Below are 25117 nucleotides of genomic sequence, written 5' to 3' on the forward strand. Positions count from 1 at the left end.
TAAACCACGATTGTCTTAGATGAACTGGATGTGTGGTCATATTTTGTATAGTTGGTAAAACTATAAACAAAAGCAAGGAAAACAACACAAATTTCAAGATGGTGATTTCATTTGGACAAAAAATGAGGTTGCCATGAGGAAGGAACACAGGGATCTTCAAAGTTTCTCTCCCAATTAACATCTCATATGTGTGTGTGTGTGTGTGTGTGTGTGTGTGTGTGTCCATCTGCTTTTTAAACCACAAATATGCATTTATATACTCACAAAAAAAATCCATAATAAATTTTTTAGGTTAGGTTTAAAAGCAATCACAAAACCCAAAATTAAGGTAACAGGGATAGGTATAATGTGGCTTATGCCTGCCATGATGGTAAAGAGTTCAAGTCACTGATGGTGTTTGGTTATATCCATATTTTTTATAGGAAATAGGATTTATCAGTGAGCATGAATAAGGAAGGGGCAGTGCCGAGGTTTTCATGAGTGCAGTGCCAGCAATTTGTCCAGGAGGCCATGACTAAGGATGTATTTGATACCCCAGTCATCTGGGATGAGCTACTTTTCAACCATCATGTTTTCAAATTAATCTACATTAAACTTACTAAAGCCCCACTTCTCAATGATGTTTTCTGGAGGCCAGAAAGCTTGAACTTGGCCCTATACAAAGCTTCAACCACATGTTTCTTGTTCTGCAGCTTGATCAATATGGACCCTAGCCACTGTATTCTAGGGCTTTCTGAAGGCACCCCACATACCTGTCTGTAGCCCCTTGGTTCCAGCACAGGACAAAATCTTGTTGATATGGATGACATGAAAGGGGTGAGCCATACTTGGATGTGAAAGCAATATTTGCCACAGCCTTTCACCGTGTACTTTTGGGAACCATTAAAGGAAGTCTCCATGGCTTCAAAAGAGAGTTGTTCATATTCATCTAACACTATATGGCCAAGGTGTAGGAACTCATCTGCTTTTGCCTTCTCCCACCCTGGGACAAAGATGTGGATCTGGGCGTCAGGGACATCTCTGCAGACAGGAGACTTTGGATATGGCTTTTTCTTACAATATTGGTAACACCAGTAAGGCGGTGACCCATAGCAACACTATAACATTCTATGGGGTCCCAAAGGGAGAGAAGAGGTTGTATCCACATTTTTTTTGGTAATGTCTTTGTTTGGGAAGGAATTCTTTTATGCAGAACCACCAGTTATTCGGGCTACAATTTTATTTTTTTTTAAAAAACCCAAGTTTTAAATATTAAGTCAGGCATTGTTCCTTGGGTATAAATATGAAGAAGCTTCAGGTTAGATACTACAGATATGTTATAGCCCAAGCAGATTCTCAGCTAACATTGTTGATGTTGATTTTTCTCTTCCTCTTCCATCCCTTTTCCTTGAAGATAGTGGCATGGCCAGGGGCCAAACATGTGATGGGATCAAGGAAGTAGCAATGTGGTTGGTATATTGTTACATATAAATAGTTGAGCACATAAATACATATGTTTATCATAATAGGAGTCAGATTCTCAATGAAATACAAGGCTATATTAGCTGCCAAGATAGGGAAGAGCTATTTTGGAGAACAGGAAAGCAAGCATGTTGAAAGGTACAAATATCACACAGAGTTCAGTGGCCAGTTGAGCTTTGTATTGGTTTCTTATTACTGCTGTAACAAATTACCAATCACTTGGTGGCTTAAGACAACACAAATGTATTGTCTTCAATGCCAGAAGTCAGAACTCTGAAATGAATCTCACTGGGCTAAAATCAAAGAGTTAGCAAGGCCATATTCCTTCTGGAGGCTCTAGGAGAAAATCTTTTTCCTCACATTTTCCAGCTTCTAGAGGCTGCCTGAATTCTTTGATCATGATCCATACCCTCTCCCCTTCAAAACCAGCAGTATAGCATCAAATCTGTCTTTTTCTCTCTGACCTCTGCTTCCATCGCCACACTTCTTACTCTGCCTCTACCTTGGTTATTACATCACCTTCTGTGAATCTGGTTTGAGACATGGGCATCTTTGTTGGGGAGGATTATTCTTTCTATCACATGCTATGACTCTGAAATGAGAATAGTAAGAAAAAAAAAAAAGTTGTACTTTTCTATAGCTGCTGGGGGGCCGAGGAAGAAGGAAGCAGAGGACTTGGCTTTACCAGGACTATAATTCTGCCAACCCTGGAGGGAGAAAGGGAAAGAAGGCAATTCTAGTGATAGATCTTAGAATCTTAAGTTGTACAGGAAAGAAAGAGAAGAGCGGGTGGAGGTAGAAGGGAGGGCTTTTATTGAGATAAAGCTAATGGGCTAAAGATCTCATAGGGTCAAAGAATTGCTGAATGGGATGGCTACAACAGGCTAGTAGATGCGAGGAGTCAAGATTTCAGCAGTGTTCATTCATGATATGGATGAAGTCACGTCATGAATGTGGTGTGAAAGGGTGCCCACAGGAAAGGACAGCTAAATTGGGAAAAAAAGAACATTTACTGGATGCAAGGGCATCACTTCCACTTATTTTAGGAAAGCTGTAAAAAGGGAACTCATAGAATCAAGTAGGTGAAGGTGATATCTGTCAACAAATGCAGACCATGGCACCAGAGTGAATTTTTTTTTTTTTACTTTTCTGATCCTGTAGATTTGGCTCATTAACAGAGCCAATAGCAAAATGGGTATTATTAGAAAATTAAAATCACTCTATACTAAAGCTTTTCATGGACTTCTTTAAATCTGGGTTAGTGTAATGAGCTAAATTGTGTCCCCCAAAATTTATGTGTTAAAGCTCTAACCTCTACTAGTTCTAAATGGGACCATATTTGGAGACTGGACCTTTAAAGAGGTAATAAAGCAAGGCAGATAGACTGGGCTCTAATTCCATCTAACTCTTGTCCTCATAAGAGAAGGAATTTGGACACCCAAAAAGAGAAAGACCAAGGATGCACTTACACAGAGAAAAGACCATGTGAGGACAAAGAGGAAACCGAACATGAAACATCAATCAAGGACTACACACACAGGTTCCACAACTGTGAGAAAATTCTTGTTGCTAAGCCATTTGTCTGTGGTATTTTGTTATGGCCACTCCAGCAAACCAAGGTACCTAGTTTGTTTTAGAGATTATGATTTAGAAAGTATTCCAAATTTTAACACTACTTTAGAAAGTGCTTTCTTTCTGGAAAGTTCTTTTTTTATGATCTCAAGATTCATTCTATCTTCATTTATCTTGGATTCTCTGAATCTTAATGAAGAGGGCACTGAGAAGGATTCATGTGAGTGGAGGAGAGGTAGGCGGTGACCCATTCCCCAGGGGCCACCAGACTTTGTTTCAATACACATGGATGCAGGCTTGGTACATGGAGCCCATTTTGTGAAATGCTCATCAGCAAGAACACACACCAAGTCTTTTCCACAGTCTGTGTCTTGGAAAAGTTTGAGTGCAAACTGGCAGTAATTTAAGAACAACCTTGGAATCCAAGTTCTTTTCTGCCTTCCTCTACCACATGTCTTCCTTGTGGCAACTGATTTTCCATTGGCAGGCAGACAAAGGTTTTGTCATATTTGAGTTAAGGTGTTCATGCTAAAACATCCAGGAAAATAGCAGAAGAGGAGGTTGTACAGGCCTAAGCAGCAAAAAAAAGCAAAACAGGTAAATTAAATGTTCTATAAAAGATGGCTTGACAAGATGACCCACATTAGACTACAAGATATTAAAGAGGCAATTTTGTCTATTTGGAAATATTACAATGGGAACATAATGTTGTGTCACTGTGTAGTTAAACTTCTGCTTCTTAGCTACCATGACATTAATTTGTAGTAACTTTCTACTCTCTCTGATCTTGAAGTACTTATAGAAACTACCAAGCTTTTGGCCACCAAGCATCTTGTGGATTTCATGTACAAAAAATAAAAGTGGAAACTGGCCAGTAAACTCAAGTTGAATGAGAGTTTTGGTGTTGTTTATTTCCCATGTCACCAATATGACTCATCATTGGTAGCAGAAATCTTTTGTAAGGATCTGCACCTGGTGCACTCAGTTGAAGCAGCCCACCTGCATGGTTCAATGTAACAACCTTAAGGACAACATCTGCAGCATCCATCAGATAGTACACTCCATCTTTATGGTGTCCCATGAGGCGTTCCCACTGTTCCACCAGCTAATGCACCAGATGCAGGGTAAATGCTCTAATTCAGAACATGTCTGGATGCCCATTTGATGCCCAAGAGGCTGTGTATAAATAGTAGTCCTGCCACAAATGTCTACCATTGCCAAAAATACATGGCAAGAGAAGTGCATGTGTTTGAATGCTTACAGCACAAAGGGGTACATGCATTTTTTAAAAAGATTTATTTATTTATAAGAAAGAGAGAGAGAAAGAGAGCACAAACAGGGGGAGGGACAGAAGCAGAGAGAATCCTGGAGCAGACTCCATTCTAAACATGGAGCCCAACCCAGAGCTTGATCCCAGGACCCTGAGATCATGACCAGAGCTGAAATCAAGAGTTAACCTTTTAACTGACTGTGCCACTCAGGTTCCCTGTGTGCATGTATTTTTAAACAAGTAACAGAGATAAAGGCATAATTATTGCTCTCGTCTCCTTCACATTAGAGTCTCCTGCACCATGAGAAAACAACCAATCTTAAGATATAACATACAATCATAGAAGCCAAGTCCTTCATTTTACAAATGAGGCCCCCAAACTGTTCAATGTCTCATGGAAGCTCACGATTATTTCTTAGTATTTGATCAAACATACCTGCTAGAAGTTTACAGACCCAATGTCCCACAGGCTTTCATTCAGTGAGCCTGTGTAAATATACATTTTATCTGTAAAACTTACATTTTAACAAGCTCCCCTGGTAATTCTGCACAGGTGAGACATACTGGGATAATAAAAGCCAAGTTTCAGTCTTGAATTATCTCTTGATCATTCAGTCTTGAATGGTCTCTCCCATGGCATCAAGCTACCTATGGCTTCAATAGCCCAAAGATCTCTTATTCCATATAGTTTCATGATAACTTTCTTATTTAAATAATAAATCTTTGGAACTTATGTTGGACCATATCTGTTATAGCATGGCTCACAACTAAAAAGTTTGTAATTATTTATTCAGAAAGCAGTAAAGAGATATTAACAATAAATACTTTATTTATAAAAGTAAGAAACCATAGAGATAAAATAGCAAAATAGGTAGCACTTGGAACACTGGACTAACTACATTAAAGCAAATGCATTTTTAAACAGACAAAATTGGAGTTCAAAAATGTTTCCCCTTCTTCCTCTAAAGTCCCAGATTTAACCAGTGTCAGCTGATCAGCATAGGAAGGGACAACATGTCAGGGAGAAACTACTGGTGTGGGACAATGGAAGGACACCCCCAGGAGGTCAGGAGATGTAGCTATTGACTTCAGCTGACCTACTAGGTAAATCAGGGTTTGATTTATTCTTTTGTTGATCATTGATACCAGGATTTGGTAGACATTTTCTATAAAAGGTCAGATGATAAGTATTTTAGGTTTTGCAGGCACGATCTCTGTCACAGCTATTCAACACTACTATGGTAGTGAGAAAGCAGCCACAGACAGTAGTAAATAAATGACACAGCTATGTTTCAATAAAACTATTTGCAAAAACAGGAGCAGTGAAATTTAGCCCTAAGGCTGTAGTTTGTTAACCTGAGGTCTAAACTTAACAATAGGATAGATAAAATGTTTACATCAAACTAAAAGGCATATCATAACAAAATGTAACCATTACACCATAAAGTGAACACACACACACACACAAACACACACTGAGGAAATATTCTTCCAGTATTCTACAACCTATCACCCAAGTCAGCAAAAAAGTCTCTCATCTCTTTGATGAACCAAGGAAGTTCTAATATACCTCAAAGCTGTTTCACTTTCATCTTATCTGTCAACATAAATAAAAATATCAACAGATACTTATGCCAGAACCACACTTCTTAAAAATAGATATATCTATTCTGAATCAATGTGTCTCTAGTTTTTTTGTCAGATATAAAAATGTTTAAAACTAGCTGACATCTAATCACTTAGATTTTTTTCTTCATTTTCTTTTTCTTTCTTATTTTTAAACATTAGAACTCATAACACTTCCCTCTAGTACTTATTTTGCTAATTTACTGTGCAAATTAGATGCTTTGAGCAAAAAATAACAGAAAAGTTCATTCAACCTATCTTCAAATGTAGGAAGTCTCTTGGTTTGCATAACTGGATGTCTAGAAGACGAGGTTTTAGAGTGGACATTTTCTATGGCTTTGGCTCCCTGTTGTTCTCCCTCTGGTGAATGGGCTTCCTACTGATGCTGGATATGAAATGACTGGAAATGAAATGAGAAGAAGACAGAAAAGTCCCAGATTATGGAAGATGCATTTTTCCCATAATCTGCAGCAAACCTCTCCTTGATGCTTATTGGCACAGACTGAGTCATATGACAATTTCTCAACCAATCCCTAGGGAAGAGAGATAGGCTTAACCACAGCTCCATCCTGGAGCATGGGTGGGATCAGCTTCCCCTGAGACATGTGGACTGAGTCAGACATGGCTGGACACCTGAATAAAGAGGGGAGGGAGGAGGTGAATCATGAAAACACTTCTGAAGATAACCACTACCATTTATATTCCACTTAGTTTTTCTGTCAGTTTTATTTTCTTTGCAGCTTGCATATCACTGAGAAGTCATTTGAAACCTTTAGTGAAGAGTTGCTCAAAAAATTTACAACTTGAATAATTGAAAATATTTCCAGATATTTAACTGTTAAGGAATTAATCACAGCAAGCAAAAAATTTGAAACAAACTAAATGTTTAACAATGTTGAAGAAATTATGGCATTGAAACATAAATATATTTGACAAGTCATAAAATATAGAATAAAATAAAAAGTATGTTGAAAAATAATATTTTAGTGTCAAACAATAAAACAAAGACTACCAGAGCTTTAAAAGGAAACAAAACAAAAACAAAAAAAGCCCAAGTTTTGTCCATAATCTTACCTTGTGAGGGATCCTAAGGTAGTAAAGAAATCACTGAACAGAACAGTGTGCTAGTGGGGGAAAGTGAAGTGTTTTCAGTGTTAAAAAAAAAAAAAAAATGGTGTTCACAGTAGAAAACTAATTAAGTATTGAAAACTAGTTCTCTTTAAAAAAGAGAGAGAAAAGAAAAGAAAAAGAAAAAAGAAAGAAAATTGAGCGCCTTGATGGCTCAGTTGTTAAGCTTCTGCCTTTGGTTCAGGTCAGGATCCCAGTGGGGTCCTGGGATCGAGCCCAGCATCGGGCTCCCTGCTTGGCTGGAAGCCTGCTTTTCCCTCTCCTGCTTCATCTGCTTGTGTTCTCACTGTCTGTCTCTCTGTCAAATAAATAAATAAAATCTTAAAAAAAAAAAGAAAGAAAATTAATCCTTCAGATATGATGGAACAACTCCACTGTCTGTAAACAGTTGGCAACAAGTGCCACAGCTCACTGATCAGTGGCATCAGTTAGTTCCAGTAAGGGTCAAAATTCATAGTCTTCGATCAACTTCAAACACAACCAGTTGTGATGAAATCAGAATTCATTTTTGATATCTCCTAGATGAGTATAAATTTTCTATTTATATCGCTATCAACCTGCATCCATCAGCAGCCACCCAGGTGCACAAGCATATAAAACGGGGGAGACTTAAATTGGAGAACTGGATATGCAGGAGATGAAAGAGTTGAGAAATCACAGGAAGATGAGATGACAGACTCACAGGAGGAGAAAGCCACTACCCAGACTCCAGGCTAGAAGGACAAAGGGAAAGTGGTGACAGTGAAACCCAAAGGTCAAGGTCAGTTGACAGAAACTAGGACATTAACAGCCCTGCTACACAGAAACTGGAAGAGTTATTGCTAAAGGCAGAGAGAAGGGAATACAACCCCCTGCCTTCTCCCTTCTTCCTGCCTCCAAACTCATGAAAGCTTCTCATTTGCTAAACCTCAATGAAAGCCAGATGATGTGGTAACAGGAAAACAGGAAGCGCTGTTCACACTGGTCATCCCTTTTATAAAGAAAGAAGGAGGAATGTATCTGATTGCAAATAGTCAAGGCCCGGTACAGAGAAACTGTCAATAAATGTGTGTACAAATAGACCTTTACAAAGATGCTTCTAGAAGGCCATTTACATGGAAGAATGTTAGTCATTCTTTTTCTTGATTATAATAGTTTTATTTCTTTTCTATTTCTTTTAGTTTCTTTCAATAAATATATATTACTAAAGTTATTTTTTAAAGGTTACAAGTTATTTTTAAGAATTATGTATTAAAAATGGAAGCAATTATTGCAAATATTTAGCCATTATTAATCTTATATAATTATATAATTATGCCATATTAATCTTCAGTATTTTTATTCATGCCCATGTTGTCTGGAGGGCATATACATGTAACCCATCATAAGAAATAAACTCAGAGTCTTCAGAGTGGAATATTTGGGTCTTTTTTAAGATTTTATTTATGTATTTGACAAAGAGAGAGAGAGAGAGAGACAATGAGAGAGGGAATATAAGCAGGGGAGTGGGAGAGGGGGAAGCAGGCTACCCACCAAGCAGGGAGCCACAGATACAACTAGATAACTAGATAACACCCACATCAGTGTAAAGAACCCAGAAAATAACCCAAAGACTGGCAGAACAGCTAAATGTAGAAAAGGGGCCATGTGGAAGAGGGCAGGAAGGGCAGAGATATACTTGGGAGACAAATGGACCTGTGGGGCTAGCTGTAGGAAGGAGGGATGCCACGAACATGAGGAGGGAAAAGAGACACGCAGGCATCTCAAACATGGAGAGCCTGAAGGAAGGAAAACAAATCCTAATAACATTTGGCTTTGAAAACCTGAGGAGGTGAGTTTCACGAGTTCTTATAATCCATGGAATTTACTACCTGGAACTTTAAAAATCAGCAGGCTCAGCTCTGGGGCAGCAGAGAAAGTGAGAGGAAATGTAGTGTCTGCCTTTAAAGAAACAGCAGAACAAATTACCCCATGGAGATACAGCATAGGAACAGCACTTTGAAAAATGCCTGGGGTATACCGGAAGGAAATTTGTTCACTAATCTCAGAATATGTGCTAGAGGGACAAAGGTGTTTGGGAGCGTTCTCCAGGAAGAAAGGAACTGGTAGATGTTAATTCTCTCCACCCACCACACCCCCATCAGCCTAGACACATAGACACTATGGGAACCAGCCAAATAGCAACACCATCCACCTAACTTGTTAACACCATTCACCCTGTCCTGTCTAGCATGCCTTTGTCCCCAGGTCTCCTGTAGACCTGTCCCTCCAATAGGCCACTGGCTGGAGTTGTTCCAAAGTGATGTTGTAAGTCTGGCAGGGTATAAGCAACTCTGAAAGGGACCAGCACCACTCCAAAGTAACTCCTCCCATGGGGAGAGGGAGAGATAACCACCTACACACACCAGTCTGACTAAGGCCCCACCCAGGGCTGGGGGCAGACATCTGGTCTGACTGCAGACTGCATCCACTAACAAAATTTCTCCAGGGCACAACATAGGAAAATAACCCTTTAGTTTAGTGCTACTACATCTCAAGCAAATACCTAGGCTACCTCAGCTCAAACCCAAGACTAGTCCACTGAAAACACAGGGACCAAATTCTGCCCACAACAAAGAAAGTCACTGAAGACAACCGAACTGAAGGCAAAAGAAGCTCAGCCACAAGAGTAGAGTGCCTGCAACACCACCAGAGACACCCATGAAACACCACATTCCAGTGAACAGCAGACACTATGTGGCAGAACACATAGCTGAGCTTCCTGTCATATAGAAATTGACAGAGAGTTAGGCATAATGAGGAGACAGAAGAAAATGCCCCAAATAAACAACAATCACAGCAAAAAGGACAAAAATCACAGCAAGATTTTTAAATAAATGGAGAGGAGTAATATGTCTGATAGAGAATTTAAAGTAAAGGCCATAAAGAAACTCACTGGACTTGAGAAGAGAGTGGAGAACTTCAGTGAGACCCTTAACAAAGAGACAAAAAACATAAAAGAACCAATCAGAAATGAAGAACTCAATAACTAAAATAAAAAATACACTAGATGGGATGGAGGAAGCAGGAGGAGGATCCTAAGCTCACCTCATCCCATCGGTAGAACTAGATAACACTCACATCGGCATAAACTAGATAAACACCCAGACTGAAAGAACAAACTCTACAGCTAAAGGTAGAAAAGAGGTCTCATTGAAGAAAGTAAGAAGGGTAAGTATGAGGTTTGGGAGCAAAAAGACCACGGCCATTCAGAGTGGGGAGGGAGCCAATGGTGCAGAGAAGGGTAAAAAATAGACTATCACACTGGGGAAGACTGCATGGGGAAGATGAATCCCCATAATATTTGGCTTTGAAAACAAGAGGGACTAAATCTCAGGAGTTCTTACAACCAGTGGGACTTAAAGAATAGAAATAAAAATTTGTGGGCTTTGCTCTGGGAGAACAGAGATGGCATTAAGAAGTGGAGTCCTCACTCTTAAAAAGACAGCATGACCAAAGCCAGCAGAGATACAGCATGGAAGCAACAGTTTGAAAGATGTCTAGGGCAGACAGGAAGGTTAGTTATTCACCCAAGAGCATGGCCCAGAGAGGCAGTGATCACAGGGAGATCCCTCCAAGAACAAGAGTTGGCAGGTGCCATTTTCCTTCCCTGCCACCTGCATGAACCAATGCAGTACCAGCATACACTACCTAGCTTGATCACACCAAGGTCTGGATCATCACTTCAGCAGATCCACCCTCCCCAATCACACCTGCCTCAGTTCTGGTGCTACAAGACCCCTACTCCAGAACACCACCAATACCTCATCTCCTGACCTATGTGTTTTATGGGACCTCCACTCTGCCAACAACAATCATTTCCCGAGCAGACCAGTGCACACCTTGTTAAAATGTACTCGCCCTGGCTAGGGACCAAACACTGCCTACAACAGGCAAACAGAACCACTGTAGACAACTGAACTGAAGAAAAAAGTGGTAAGGATCCAATAGCAGGGCAGAGGCAACACACATAGGAGACACACCCTGAAGCACCATGACCTGGGGAAGAGGGGACACTGCACTGCATGGCACTATAGGACCTCTTCTTCACAAAGCCATTACCTTCAAGGGCAGGCAAAATAGCTGACTTTCCTAACACATAGAAACAGAGAAATAAACAAAATGAAGACAGTGGAATATATCCCAGATGAAAGAATAGAATGAAAACACAGCAAGAGACCTAAGTGAAACAGGCATAAGTAACATGCTAAATAGAGAATTTAAAGTAATTGTCATAAGATACTCACTGGAATTGAGAAAAGAGTGGAGGACATCAGTGAGACCATTACAAAGAGATCAAAAAAGAACCAATCAGAGATGAAGAACAAAATTATGAAATTAAAAATACACTCGATAAAATAAATGGCATGCTAGAGGAAGCAGAGGGATGAATTAACAACCTGGAAGACAGAATAATGAAAAGCAGTCAAGCTGAGCAAATGAGAATAGACTTACAGAACTCAGAGACTCCATCAAGCATAATAACATTGGCATTATAGGGAACCCAGAAAAGGGGACCAAAAATTTTTTTGAAGAAATAATACCTGAAAACTTCCTTAATCTGGGTAACGAAACATAAATCCAGATCCAGGAGGCACAAAAACTCTCCCAACAAAATCAACCCGAGGAGAACCATGCCAAGATACACAATAATCAAAATGGCAAAGAGTAGTTATAAAACAAATTTGTTTTAAAGAAGCAGAAGTCAGTTGCATACAAGAAAAACCCTGTAAGTCTATCAGTGGATTTTTCAGAAGTTTTAGTGGCCAGAAGAAAGTGGCATAAAATATTCAAAGTGCTAAATGGAAAAAATCTGCAGCCAATAAAGTTCTATCCAATAAGGATATCATTCAGAATAGAAGGAGAGATAGGGAGTTTCGCAGACAAAAACTGAAGGATTTATTGACCACTAAACCAGCCCTACAAGAAATATTAAAAGGGATTCTTTTAATCCCTTTTTAAAAGAAAGACAGTAAGTAAGAGTATAAGGAGTTGGAAGTAATAAAAGTAGTATGTCTGTAAAAATCAGTCAAGGAATTCACAAAATAAAAGAATGTGATATATGATACCATATCCCAAAATGGGGAGAGGAGAGGAGTAAACAATATTGACTGCTATATGCAGAAGATGTTGTCTATAAATCAAATGGTAACCACAAATCAAAAATCAGTAATAGATATGCAAAGAATGAAGATAAAGGAATATATCACTAAAGAAAGCCACCAAACCATGACAGAGAGCAAGAAAAAAAAAAAAAAGATCAGAGAAAAACTATAAAACAACCATAAAACAAGTAACAAAATGGAAATAAACATATCTATCAATAATTACTAAATGGAAGATGGTGGAGGAGTAAGAGACCTAAATATCATCAGGTCCCAAGAGTTCAGCTAGATAGTTATCAAACCATTCTGAACATCTACAAACTCAACAGGAAATCAAAGAGAAGAAAAGCAGCAGTTCTAAGAACAGAAAAGCGACCACTTTCTGGAAGTTAGGATGAGAAGAGAGACCGCAAGGGGAGGGGCCAGCTCCCAGCAAGTAGAAGAGCAGTGGAGCACAAAATCAGAACTTTTAGAAGTCTGCTCCACTGAAAGATGTTGCTCCAGAGGCTAAGTAGGGGTGGAGCGCTCGCAGGGACAGTGTGGTCTCAGAACTCAGGGTCACAGAAAGACTGAGGGTGTCTGAGTGTGGCAAAGCTGCCAGGTATAAGAGCGGGGAAGCCAACTACAGAGCCAGAGCCAAGGAGTGAGCTCTCAGCTTGGGCTTACCTTAAACCATGATCCTAGGCACAGTTGGGCCACCACCCTTCAAGCAGAGACCCCATAAGTGACAGACATGGAGATACCCTCTCCTTCTTCCTCCAGGAGAAGCTGCACAGGAGCATGTAGCAGGAATCTTCTGGGTTTGGAGACTCCAAATGGAGCCAAGAACCAGAGAGAGAAACATTTGCTCACAGGCCGGGTAAGCATGGAGTGCAGCTGGAGACACAGGAGATGGGAGGGATTGACTGCTTTTCTCTGAGGGTGCACTGAGGAGTGGGGTCCCTAGCTCTCAACTACTATGGGTCCAGAGATTGGGAGACCACCACCTTTACTCCTTTCCTCCAAAGCTCTACAGAAAACATTGAGGAAAAACCTCCTAAGAGTGAAACCAAAGAGATTACTTAAACTGTACCTAGCAAAGGTGGTGCAATTTTATCTTGGACAAAGACAGAGAATCAATTCAACAGTCCCCTCCCTCAGAAAATCAACAAAAACAACTAGCCAAGACCAAGTTCATTGATCAATGAGAACTACAAAAGTTCAGAACTACAGGAATATAGCACATAGAATTCATGGCATTTTTCCCAAGATCCTTCTGTATTTCAAAGATAAATTTTTTTAATTTTATTTTTTTCCTGTTCTATTTTTTAATATTTCCTCTTTTAACATTTTTTAAGATTTTATTTTTATTTATTTGACAGACAGAGATCATAATTAGGCAGAGAGGCAGGCAGAGAGAGAGGAAAGGAAGACAGCTCCCTGCTGAGTAGAGAGCCCGATACAAGGCTCAATCCCAGGACCCTGGGATCATAACCCGAGCCAAAGACAGAGGCTTTGGCGTCTCTTAACATTTTTTAACTGTTTTATGTTATCAATACCTTTTTAAAATATTTTTTAAAAATTTTTATAAACATATAATGTATTATTAGCCCAGGTCTGTGAATCGCCAGGTTTATACACCTCACAGCACTCACCATAGCACATACCCTCCCCAATGTCCATAACCCCACCACCCTTTCCCAACCCCTCTCCCCCCAGCAACCCTCAGATTGTTTTGTGAGATTAAGAGTCTCTTAGGATTTGTCTCCCTCCTGATCCCATCTTGTTTTATTTATTCTTTTCCTATCCCCCAAACCCCCCATGTTGCATCTCCACTTCCTCATATCAGGGAGATCATATGATAGTTGTCTTTCTCCAATTGACTTATTTTGCTAAGCATAATACCCTCTAGTTCCAACCACGTCATTGCAAATGGCAAGATTTCATTTCTTTTGATGGCTGCATAGTATTCCATTTTGTGTATATGTGTGTGTGTGTGTGTGTGTGTGTGTGTGTGTGTGTGTGTATCCCAAATATTCTTTATCCATTCCTCTGTTGATGGACATCTAGGTTCTTTCCATAATTTGGCTACTGTGGACATTGCTGCTATAAACATTCAGGTGCACGTGCCCCTACGGATCACTATGTTTTTATCCTTAGGGTAAACACCCAGTAGTGAAATTGCTGGGTCATAGAGTAGCTCTACTTTCAACTTTTTGAGGAAACTCCATGCTGTTTTCCAGAGTGGTTGCACCAGCTTGCATTCCCATCAACAGCATAGGAGGGTTCCCCTTTCTCCCCATCCTCACCAGCATCTGTCATTTCCTGACTTTTTAATTTTAGCCATTCTGACTGGTGTGAGGTGGTATCTCCTTATGGTTTTGATTTGTATTTCCCTGATGTGAAGTGATGTGGAGCATTTTCTCATGTGTCTGTTGGCCATCTGGATGTCTTCTTTGCAGAAATGTCTGTTCATGTCCTCTGTCCATTTCTTGATTGGATTATTTTTCTTTGGATATTGAGTTTATTAAGGTCTTTATAGATTTTGGATACTAGCCCTTTATCTGATATGTCATTTGCAAATATCTTCTCCCATTTTGTCAGTTGTCTTTTGGTTTTGTTAAGTGTGGTTTTGTTAAGCTTTTGCTGTTCAAAAGCTTTTTATCTTGATGAAGTCCCAATAGTTCATTTTTGCCCTTGCTTTCCTTGTCTTTGGTGATGTTCCTAGGAAGAAGTTGCTGCATCTGAGGTCGAAGAGGTTGCTGCCTGTGTTCTTCTCAAGGATTTTGATGGATTCCTGTCTCACGTTGAGGTCCTTCATCCATTTTGAGTCTATTTTCATGTATTCTATAAGGAAATTGTCCATTTCATTTTTCTGCATGTGGTGTCCAATTTTCCCAACACCATTTGTTGAAGAGGCTGTCTTTTTTACATGGACATTTTTTCCTGCTTTGTTGAAGATTAGTTGACTATAGAGTTGAGGGTCCATTTCTGGGCTCTCTATTCTGTTCCATTGACTTATGTGTCTATTTTTGCACCAGTACCATACTGTCTTAATGGTGACAGCTTTGTAATAGAGCTTGAAGTCCGGAACTGTGATGCCACCAACTTTGGCTTTCATTTTCAATATTCCTTTGGCTATCTGAAGTCTTTTCTGGTTCCATATAAATTTTAGGATTATTTGCTCCATTTCTTTGGAAAAAAAAAAAAAAAGGATAGGATTTTGATAGGGATTGCATTAAATGTGTAGAGTGCTTTAGGTAGCATAGACATTTTCACAATATTTGTTCTTCCAATCCAGGAGCATGGAACATTTTTCCACTTCTTTGTGTCTTCCTCAATTTCTTTCATGAGTACTTTATAGTTTTCTGAGTGTAGATTCTTTGCCTCTTTGGTTAGGTTTATTCCTAGGTATCTTATGGTTTGGGGTGCAATTGTAAATGAGATTGACTCCTTAATTTCTCTTTCTTCTGTCTTCTTATTGGTGTAAAGAAATGCAACCGATTTCTGTGTATTGATTTTATATTCTGCCACTTTACTGAATTCCTGTACAAGTTCTAGCAGTTTTGGAGTGGAGTCTTTTGGGTTTTCCACATATAGTATTGTATCATCTGCAAAGAGTGATAGTTTGACTTCTTTGCCAATTTGGATGCCTTTAATTTCTTTTCATTGTCTGACTGCTGAGGCTAGGACTTCTAGTACTATGTTGAATAGCAGTGGTGATAATGGACATCCCTGCCATGTTCCTGACCTTAGCAGAAAAGCTTTCAGTTTATCTCCATTGAGAATGATATTTGTGGTTGGTTTTTCATAGATGGCTTTGATGATATTGAGGTATGTGCCCTCTATCCCTACACTTTGAAGAGTTTTGATCAGGAAGGGATGCTGTACTTTGTCAAATGCTTTTTCAGCATCTATTGAGAGTATCATATGGTTCTTGTTCTTTCTTTTATTAATGTATTGTATCACATTGATTGATTTGTGGATGTTGAACCAAACTTATGGCCCAGGAATAAATCCACCTTGGTCATGGTGAATAATCCTTTTAATATATTGTTGGATCCTATTGGCTAGTATTTTGGTGAGAATTTTCACATCTGTGTTCATCAAGGATATTGGTCTGTAATTCTCTTTTTTGATGGAATCCTTGTCTGGTTTTGGGATCAAGGTGATGCTGGCCTCATAAAATGAATTTGGAAGTTTTCCTTCCATTTCTATTTTTTGGAACAGTTTCAGGAGAATAGGAATTAATTCTTCTTTAAATGTTTGGTAGAATTCCCCTGGGAAGCTGTTTGGCCCTGGGCTTTTGTTTGTTTGGAGATTTTTGATGACTGTTCCAATCTCCTTACTGGTTATGGGTCTGTTCAGGTTTTCTATTTCTTCCTGGTTCAGTTTTGGTAGTTTATATGTCTCTAGGAATGCATCCATTTCTTCCAGATTGTCAAATTTGTTGGCATAGAGTTGCTCATAGTATGTTCTTATAATGTCTTATCAATACCTTTTTAAAAGTCTTTTAAATTTTTCATTGTTATAGTCATATTCTATCCCTTAGCTGTATTCAACCTCATTTTTTGTGTACATGTAAGTTTTTCTTTCTTTAAAATTTTGGGCTACAGTTTCTTCTAATAGATCAAAATAGATCAAAATCAAAATACCTTAAATCTAGTGCATGGCTTTGTTCTAGGGTCCAGCCTGATAACATTCTTTCCTCTTTTTTTTTTTTTTCCAACCAACTTCTTTCTTTTTTTAAAATTTTTTCCAGGCAATATACTTCCTCAACTCTTTTTTTTTTTCCATTTTATTTTATTTCCTTTCAGGGTTCCAGCATTCTTGTTTATGCACTACACTCAGTGCTTCTTGCAAAACATGCCCTCCATAATACCCACCACTAGGCTCACCCAACCCCTCCCACACCCTCCCCTCCAAAGCCCTCAGTTTGTTTCTCAGAGTCCACACTCTCTCATGGTTTATCTCCACCTCCGATTTACCCCCAATATATTTTTCCTTTCTTTCTCCTAATGTCCTCCATCTTATTCCTTATGCTCCACAAGTAAGCAAAACCATATGATAATTGACTTTCCTGTTTCACTTATTTCACTGAGCATAATCTCTTCCAGTCCCGTCCATGTTGACACAAAAGTTAGGTATCCATCCTCTCTGATACTGAGTAAGATTCCAATATCTATATGGACCACACCTTCTTATTCCAATCATCTGTTGAAGGGCATCTTGGCTCTTTCCACAGTTTGGCCATTGTGGCCATTGCTCCTATGAACATTGGGGTACAGATGGCCCTTTTTTTCACTACATCTGTACCTTTGGGGGAAATACTCAGTAGTGCATTTGCAGGGTCATAGTGTAGCTCTATTTTTAATTTCTAAAGGAATCGCCACACTATTTCCAAAGTGGCTGTACCAACTTGCATTCCCACTAACAGTGTAAAAGAGTTCCTTTTTCTCCACATCCTCTCCAACATTTGTTGTTTACTGTCTTGTTGATTTTGGCCATTCTAACTGGTATAAGGTGGTTTTGATTTGGATCTCCCTGATGGCTAATGACGATCAATATTTTTTCATGTGTCTTTTAGCCATTTATATGTCTTTTTTGGAGAAGCATCTGTTCATGTGTTCCGCCCATTTTTTAAAATAATTATCTGTTGTGTGTGTTGAGTTTGAGGAGTTCTTTATAGATCTTGGATATCAGCTCTTTGTCTGTAGTGTCATTTGTGAATATCTTTTCCCATTCTGTGGGTTGCCTCTTTATTTTGTTGACTATTTCCTTTGCTGTGCAGAAGCTTTTGATCTTGATGTAGTCCCAAAAGTTCATTTTCACTTTTTTTTCCTTTGCCTTTGGGGACATGTCCTGAAAGAAGTTGCTGTGGCTGATGTCGATGAGCTTACTGCTTATGTTCTCCTCTAGGATTTTGAAGGATTCCTGCCTCACATTGAGGTCTTTTATCCATTTTGAGTTTGTCTTTGTGTATGGTATAAGAGAATAGTGGAGTTTCATTCTTCTACACATAATTGTCCCATTTTCCCAGCACCATTTATGAAGGTAATGTCTTTTTTCCATTGGATATTTTTTCCTGCTTTGTCAAAGATTATTTGACCATAGAGCTGAGGGTACATATCTGGACTGTCTACTACTCTGTTCCATTGGTCTATGTGTCTGTTTTTGTGCCAGTACCATGTTGTCTTGGTGTTCACAGCATTGTACTAAAGCTTGAATTCAGGTAACGTGATGCCCCAGTTTTGTTTTTTGTTTTTGTTTTTTTTTTCAACATTTCCTTAGTGATTTGGCATCTTTTCTGGTTCCATACAAATTTAAAATTGTTTGCTCCAACACTTTAAAAATCCTGGTGGAATTTTGATTGGGATGTCATTGAAAGTATAGATTGCTCTGGGCAGTATTGACATTTTGACAATATTTATTCTTTTGATACATGAGCATAGGATGGTTGTCCATCTTTTTGTGTCGTCTTCAATTTTTTTCATGAGTGTACTGTAATTCCTTGAGTATTGATCCTTTACCACTTTGGTTAGGTTTATTCCCAGGTATCTTATGGTTCTTGGTGTTATAGTATCAATTCTCTAATTTCCCTTTCTGCATTTTTATTGTTAGTATATAAGAGAGCAACTGATTTCTGTGCATTGATTTTGTATCCTGCCATATTACTGAATTGCTGTATGAGTTCTAGTAGTTTGGGGGTGGAGTCTTTTAGGTTTTCCATATAAAGTATCATGTCATCTGTGAAGAGGGAGAGTTTGACTTCTTCTTTGCCAACTTGGATCCCTTTATTTTTTTTGTTGTCTGATTACTGTTGCTAGGACTTCTAGTACTATGTTGAACAACAGTGGTTACGGTTGGCATCCTTGTCATGTTCCTGATCTCAATGGGAAGGCTGTCAGCCTTTCAGCCAATTTCTTATCTTATCAGCTCCTTTTATAGAATCTTTTTAAATTTTCATCTTTATAGTCATATTCCATCTGATCATTGTGTTTACTCTTATTTTTGTATATATATAAGTTTTTCTTTCTTTCAATGTTTTGGGAGAGAGTTTCTTCTAACAGACTAAAATAAACCCCAAATCAAGTGTGTGGCTCTGTTCTATTCACCATCCTGGCATACACACACACACACACACACACACACGCATGCACACATACATATACACACACATATGTATATATGTGTATATATATACATATATGTATACATATATACATTTTTTCCTTTCTTCTCCCACTGCTCTAGGGTCTCTTCAGATTTGATTAGTGTATATATTTCTGGGATCATTGCTCCCATTTACTATTTTATTCTCTCATTCATCTGTTTTTATATGGATAAAATGACAAGGCCAGAACTCAACACACACACACAAAAAGAATAAGATGCAGTACCGATGGCTAAGGACCTAATCAATATGGACATTAGTAATCTGTCAGACCTAGAGTTCAGAATGATGATTATCAGGTGTTAGCTGGGCTTGAAAAAAGCATGGAATATACTAGGTAATCCCTTTCTGGAGAAATAAAAGAACTAAACTCTAACCAAGTTGAAATAATGAGGTGCAATAAAAAATGGAGGCTCTTACTGCTAAGATAAATGGGGCAGAAGAAAAATTAGTGACATATAAGACCAAATGATGGAGAATGAAGAAGCTGAGAAAAAGAGAGACAAACAACTACTGGACCATAGGGGAGAATTCGAGAAGATGAGTGCTACCATAAGACAAAATAATATTAGAATATTTGGAATCCCAGAAGAAGAAAGGGGGTGCAGAAGTACATTGGAGCAAATTATAGTAGAGAATTTCTCTAATTTTCCAAAGGGAACAAGCATCAAAATCTAGGAGGCACAGAGAAACCCCCTCAAAATCAATAAAAATGGGCCAACACCCCATCATCTAATAGTAAAACTTAACAAGTCTCAGTGAGAAAGAAAAAATCCTAAAAGCAGCTTAGGACAAGAGATCTGTAACATCCAATGATAGAAATATTAGATTGGCAGTAGGCCTCTCCACAGAGACCTGGCAGGCCAGAAAGGACTGGCATGATATATTCAGAGCACTAAAAGAGAAATATATGCAACCAAGAATCCTATATTCTACCAGGCTTTCATTGAAAATAGAAGGAGAAATAAAAAGCTTCCAGGACAAACAAAAACTAAAAGAATTTGTAAACACCAAATCAGCCCTATAGGAAATATTGAAAGGGGTCCTCCAAGCAGAGACCCTAAAAGTAACATAAACCAGACAGGAACAGAGACAATATACAGTAACATTCACCTTACAGGCAATACAGTGACACTAAATTCATATCTTTCAAGTTACCCTGAATATAAATGGGCTAAATACCCCCAATAAAAAGACACAGGGTATCAGAATGGATAAAAAACAAGACCTATTGGTATGGTGTCTGCAAGAAACTCATTTTAGACCCAAAGTCATCTCCATATTTAAAATAAGAGAGTATGAAACAATTTACTGTGATAATGGACATCAAAAGAAAGTTGGGGTGGCAATCCTTATATCAGATAAAATAGATTTTAATCCAAAGACTATAATATGAGATGAGGAAGGAACTATATCATACTCAAAGGGTCTGTCCAAAAAGAAGATCTAACAATTTTAAATATCTATGCCCCTAACAAGGGAGCAACCAATTATATAAACCAATTAATAACAAAATCAAAGAAACACATTGACAATAATACAATAATAGTAGGGGACTTTAACAATCCCCTCACTGAAACAGACAAATCATCTAAGCAAAAGATCAATAAGGAAATAAAGGCTTTAAATGATACACTGGACCAGATGGACATCACAGATATATTTAGAACATTCCATCCCAAAGCAACAGAATACACATTCTTCTCCAGTGCACATGGAACCTTCTCCATAATAGATCACATCCTGGGTCAAAATCCGGTCTCAACTGGTCCCAAAAGATTGTGATCATTCCCTGCATATTTTCAGATGAGAATGCATTTTAACTAGGACTCCACCACAAGAGGAAAGTTAGAAAGGGCTCAAAGCATGGAGGCTAAAGAGCATCCTACTAAAGAATGAATGGGTCAACCAGGAAATTAAAGAAGAATTTTAAAAATTCATGGAAACAAGTGAAAATGAAAACACAACTGTTGAAAATCTTTGGGGCACAGAAAAGGCAGTCCTGAGAAAAAAAGTATATAGCAATACAAGCATAACCCTACACCTAAAGGAGCTGGAGAAAGAACAGCAAATAAAACCTAAATCCAGCAGTAGAAGAGAAATAATAAAGATCAGAGCAAAAATCAATGATATAGAAACTAAAAGAATAGTAGAATAAATCAACAAAAATAGTAGGTGGTTCTTTGAAAGAATAAATAAGTTTGATAAACCCCTGGCCAGAATTGTCAAAATGAAGAGAGAAAGGACCAAAATTAATAAAATCATGAATTAAAGAAGAGAGATCACACCCAACACTGAAGAAATACAAAAAATTATAAGAACATATTATGAGCAAGTGTACACCAGCAAATTTGAAAATTTGGAGGAAATGGATGCTTTCTAGAGAAATATAAACTATCAAAACTGAACCAGGTAGAAATAGAAAACCTGAATAGACCCATAACCAGTAAGGAGATTGAAGTAGTCATCAAAAATCTCCCAACAAACAAGAGCTCAGGGCTAGACAACTTCCCAGGGATATTATACCAAACATTTAAAGAAAAATTAATACCTATTCACCTGAAATGGTTTCAAAAAATAGAAATGGAAATAAAACTTCCAAACTCATTTTATGAGGTCAGCATTACTTTGATCCCAAAACCAGAAAAAGACCCTATCAAAAAGGAGAATTACAGACCAATATCCGTGATGAACATAGATGCAAAAACTCCCACCAAAATACTAGCCAATAGGATCCAACTGTACATTAAAAGGATAATTCACTAAAACCAAGTGGGATTTATTCCTGGATGGCAAATTTGGTTCAATATCTTCAAATCAACCAATGTGATACACTACATTAATAAGAGAAAGAACAAGAACCATATGATACTCTCAATAGATGCTTGAAAAGTATTTGACAAAGTACAGAATCTTTCTTGATCAAAACTATTCACAGTGTAGGGATAGAGGGTACATACCTCAATATCATCAAAGTCACCTATGAAAAACCCACCGCAAATATAATTATCAATGGGGAAAAACTGAGAGCTTTTCCCCCATGGTCAGGAACACAGCAGAGCTTCCCACTATCACCACTGCTATTCAACATAGTATTAGAAGTCCTAATTCAGCAATCAGACAATAAAAAGAAATAAAAGTCATCCAAATTGGCATAGAAAACATCAAACTCATTCTTTGAAGATGATATGATATTTTATGTGGAAAACTTAAAAGATGCCACTCCAAATATGCTAGAACTCATATAGGAATTCAGCAAAGTAGCAGGATATAAAATCAATGCACAGAAATCAGTTGCATCGGTATACACCAACAGCAAGACAGAAGAAAGAGAAACTAAGGAGCCAATCCCATTTACAATTGCACCTAAAACCATAAGATGCCTAGTAGTAAACCTAACCAAAGAGGCAAAGAATCTGTACTCAGAAAACTGTAAAGTACTCATAAAAGAAATTGAGGAACACACAAAGAAATAGAAAAACATTCCAGGTTCATGGACTGGACGAACAAATATTGTGAAAATGTCTATGCTCCCTAAAGAAATCTACACATTTAATGCAATACCTATCAAAATACCACCAATTTTTTTCCAAAGAAATTGAACAAGTAATCCTAAAATTTATATGGAGCCAGAAAAGAGTCCAGATAGCCAGGAGAATGTGGAATAAGAACACCAAAGTTGGCGGCATTACAATTCCAGACTTCAAGCTCTATTACAAAGCTGTCATCATCAAGACAGTATGGTACTGGCACAAAAAGAGACACAAAGATCAATGGGACAGAATAGAGAGCCCAGAAATGGACCCTCAACTCTATGGTCAACTAATCTTTGACAAAGCAGGAAATTATGTCCAAAGGAAAAAAGATACTCTCTTCAACAAATGGTGTTGGTAAAATTGAACAGCCACATGCAAAAAAATGAAACTGGACCATTTCCTTACACCGCACACACAAGAGACTCAAAATGGATGAAAGACCTCAATGTGAGGCAGGAATCCATCAAAATCCTTGAGGAGCACACAGGCATCAACCTCTTCAATCTCAGCCACAGCAATTTCCTCCTAGAAACATCACCAAAGGCAAGGAAAATAAGGGCAAAAATGAACTATTGGGACTTCATCAAGATCAATATCTTTGACCACATAGTTGAGTGTCCATATCTGGGCTCTCTACTCTGTTTCTCTGGTCTATGTGTCTGTTTTTGTGCTAGTATCATGCTGTCTTGGTGATCACAGCATTGTACTAAAGCTTCAAATCAGGCAACAAGACGGCCCCAGTTTTATTTTTCTTTTTCAACATTTCCTTAACAATTTGGGGTCTCTTCTGTCTGGTTCCATGCAAACTTTAGAGTTTTTTGTTCCAGCTCTTTGAAAAATGCCGGTGGAATTTTGATCAGGATGGTAATGAAAACATAGGTGGCTCTAGGCAGTATACATATTTTGACAATGTTTATTCTTCCAATCCATGAGCATGGAATATCTTCCATATTTTTGTGTCTTCTTCAATTTCTTTCATGAGTGTTCTCTAGTTCTTCAAGTATAGATCCTTGACCTCTTTGGTTAGGTTAATTCCCAGGTATCTTGTGTTCTTGGTGCTATAGTAAATGGAATCGATTTTCTAATTTCCCTCTCTATATTTTCATTGTTAGTGTATAAGAAAGGAACTGATTTCTGTGCATTGATTTTGTATCCTGCCACATTACTGTAGTGACATGTTAAGATTCCCCACTATTAATGTATTCATATCAATATGACTCTTTATCTTAATTAACAGTTATTTTATGTAGTTGGCTGCTCCCATATTGGGGGCATAAATATTTACAATTGTTAGATCTTCTTGGTGGATGGACCCTTTAAGAATAATGTAGTGTCTTTCTTTATCTCTGACTATACTCTTTAGTTTAAAATCTAATTTATCTGATATGAAAATCACTACCCCAGCCTTCTTTGGAGGCCCTATGGCATGAAAGGTGTTTCTCCATCTCTTCACTTTCAGTCTGGATGTATCCTCGGGTCCCAAATGGGTCTTTTGTAGGCAAAATATAGGCAGGTCCTGTCATTTTATCCAATCTGCAACCCTTTGCCATTTTATGGGAGTGTTTAGGCCATTCACATTGAGAGCAATTATTGAAAGATACGTTTTTATTGACATCATGTTGCCTGTGAAGTCTTTGTTTCTATAGATTGTCTCTGTAAATTTCTGTTCTATGTCACTCTTGGGTTCTTTCTTCTTTTATAGAACTCCCCTTAATATTTATTTCTTGTAGTGCCTGCTTGGTAGTCACATAGTCTTTTAAACCTTGACAGTCTTGGAAGCTCTTTATCTCTCCATCCATTTCGAATGTCAGTCTTGCTGGATAAGATATTCTTGGCTGCATGTTCTTCTTATTTAGTGCCCTGAATATGTCTTTTCAGCCCTTTCTGTCTTGTCAGGTTTCTGTGGACTGGTCTGACGTTATTCTGATGGACCTTCCTCTGTACATAAGGAATCTCTTCCCCCTAACTGCTCTCAAAAGATCTTTTCTAAAATTATGATTCATAAATCTTCTAATCAAGTGCCTCAAGGTCTTTCTAGATTCACTCATCTTGGGGGGGGGAGTTCTCTTTCTACCTCTAGGATACAAATGTTGGCTCCATTCCCCAGATTGGGAAAATTTTCATGGAGAATTAGTTCAACTATATCTTCTAGTCTTCTTCCTTTCTCCTCCCCCTCAGGGATCCCAATAATTCTGACACTGGAATGTTTCATGGCATCATTTATTTCCCTAATTCTGTTTTCATGGCT

General features: G+C 38.3%; 1 pseudogene; it reads right to left on the reverse strand.

The window, feature by feature from the left end:
• Positions 1-474: 474 nt before the first annotated feature.
• Positions 475-25117, reverse strand: part of LOC131827976 (large ribosomal subunit protein uL16-like) — a 47343-nt pseudogene continuing 22700 nt past the window's right edge.

Source organism: Mustela lutreola, chromosome 3, assembly GCF_030435805.1.
Source record: "Mustela lutreola isolate mMusLut2 chromosome 3, mMusLut2.pri, whole genome shotgun sequence".
Taxonomy (NCBI): Eukaryota; Metazoa; Chordata; class Mammalia; order Carnivora; family Mustelidae; genus Mustela; species Mustela lutreola.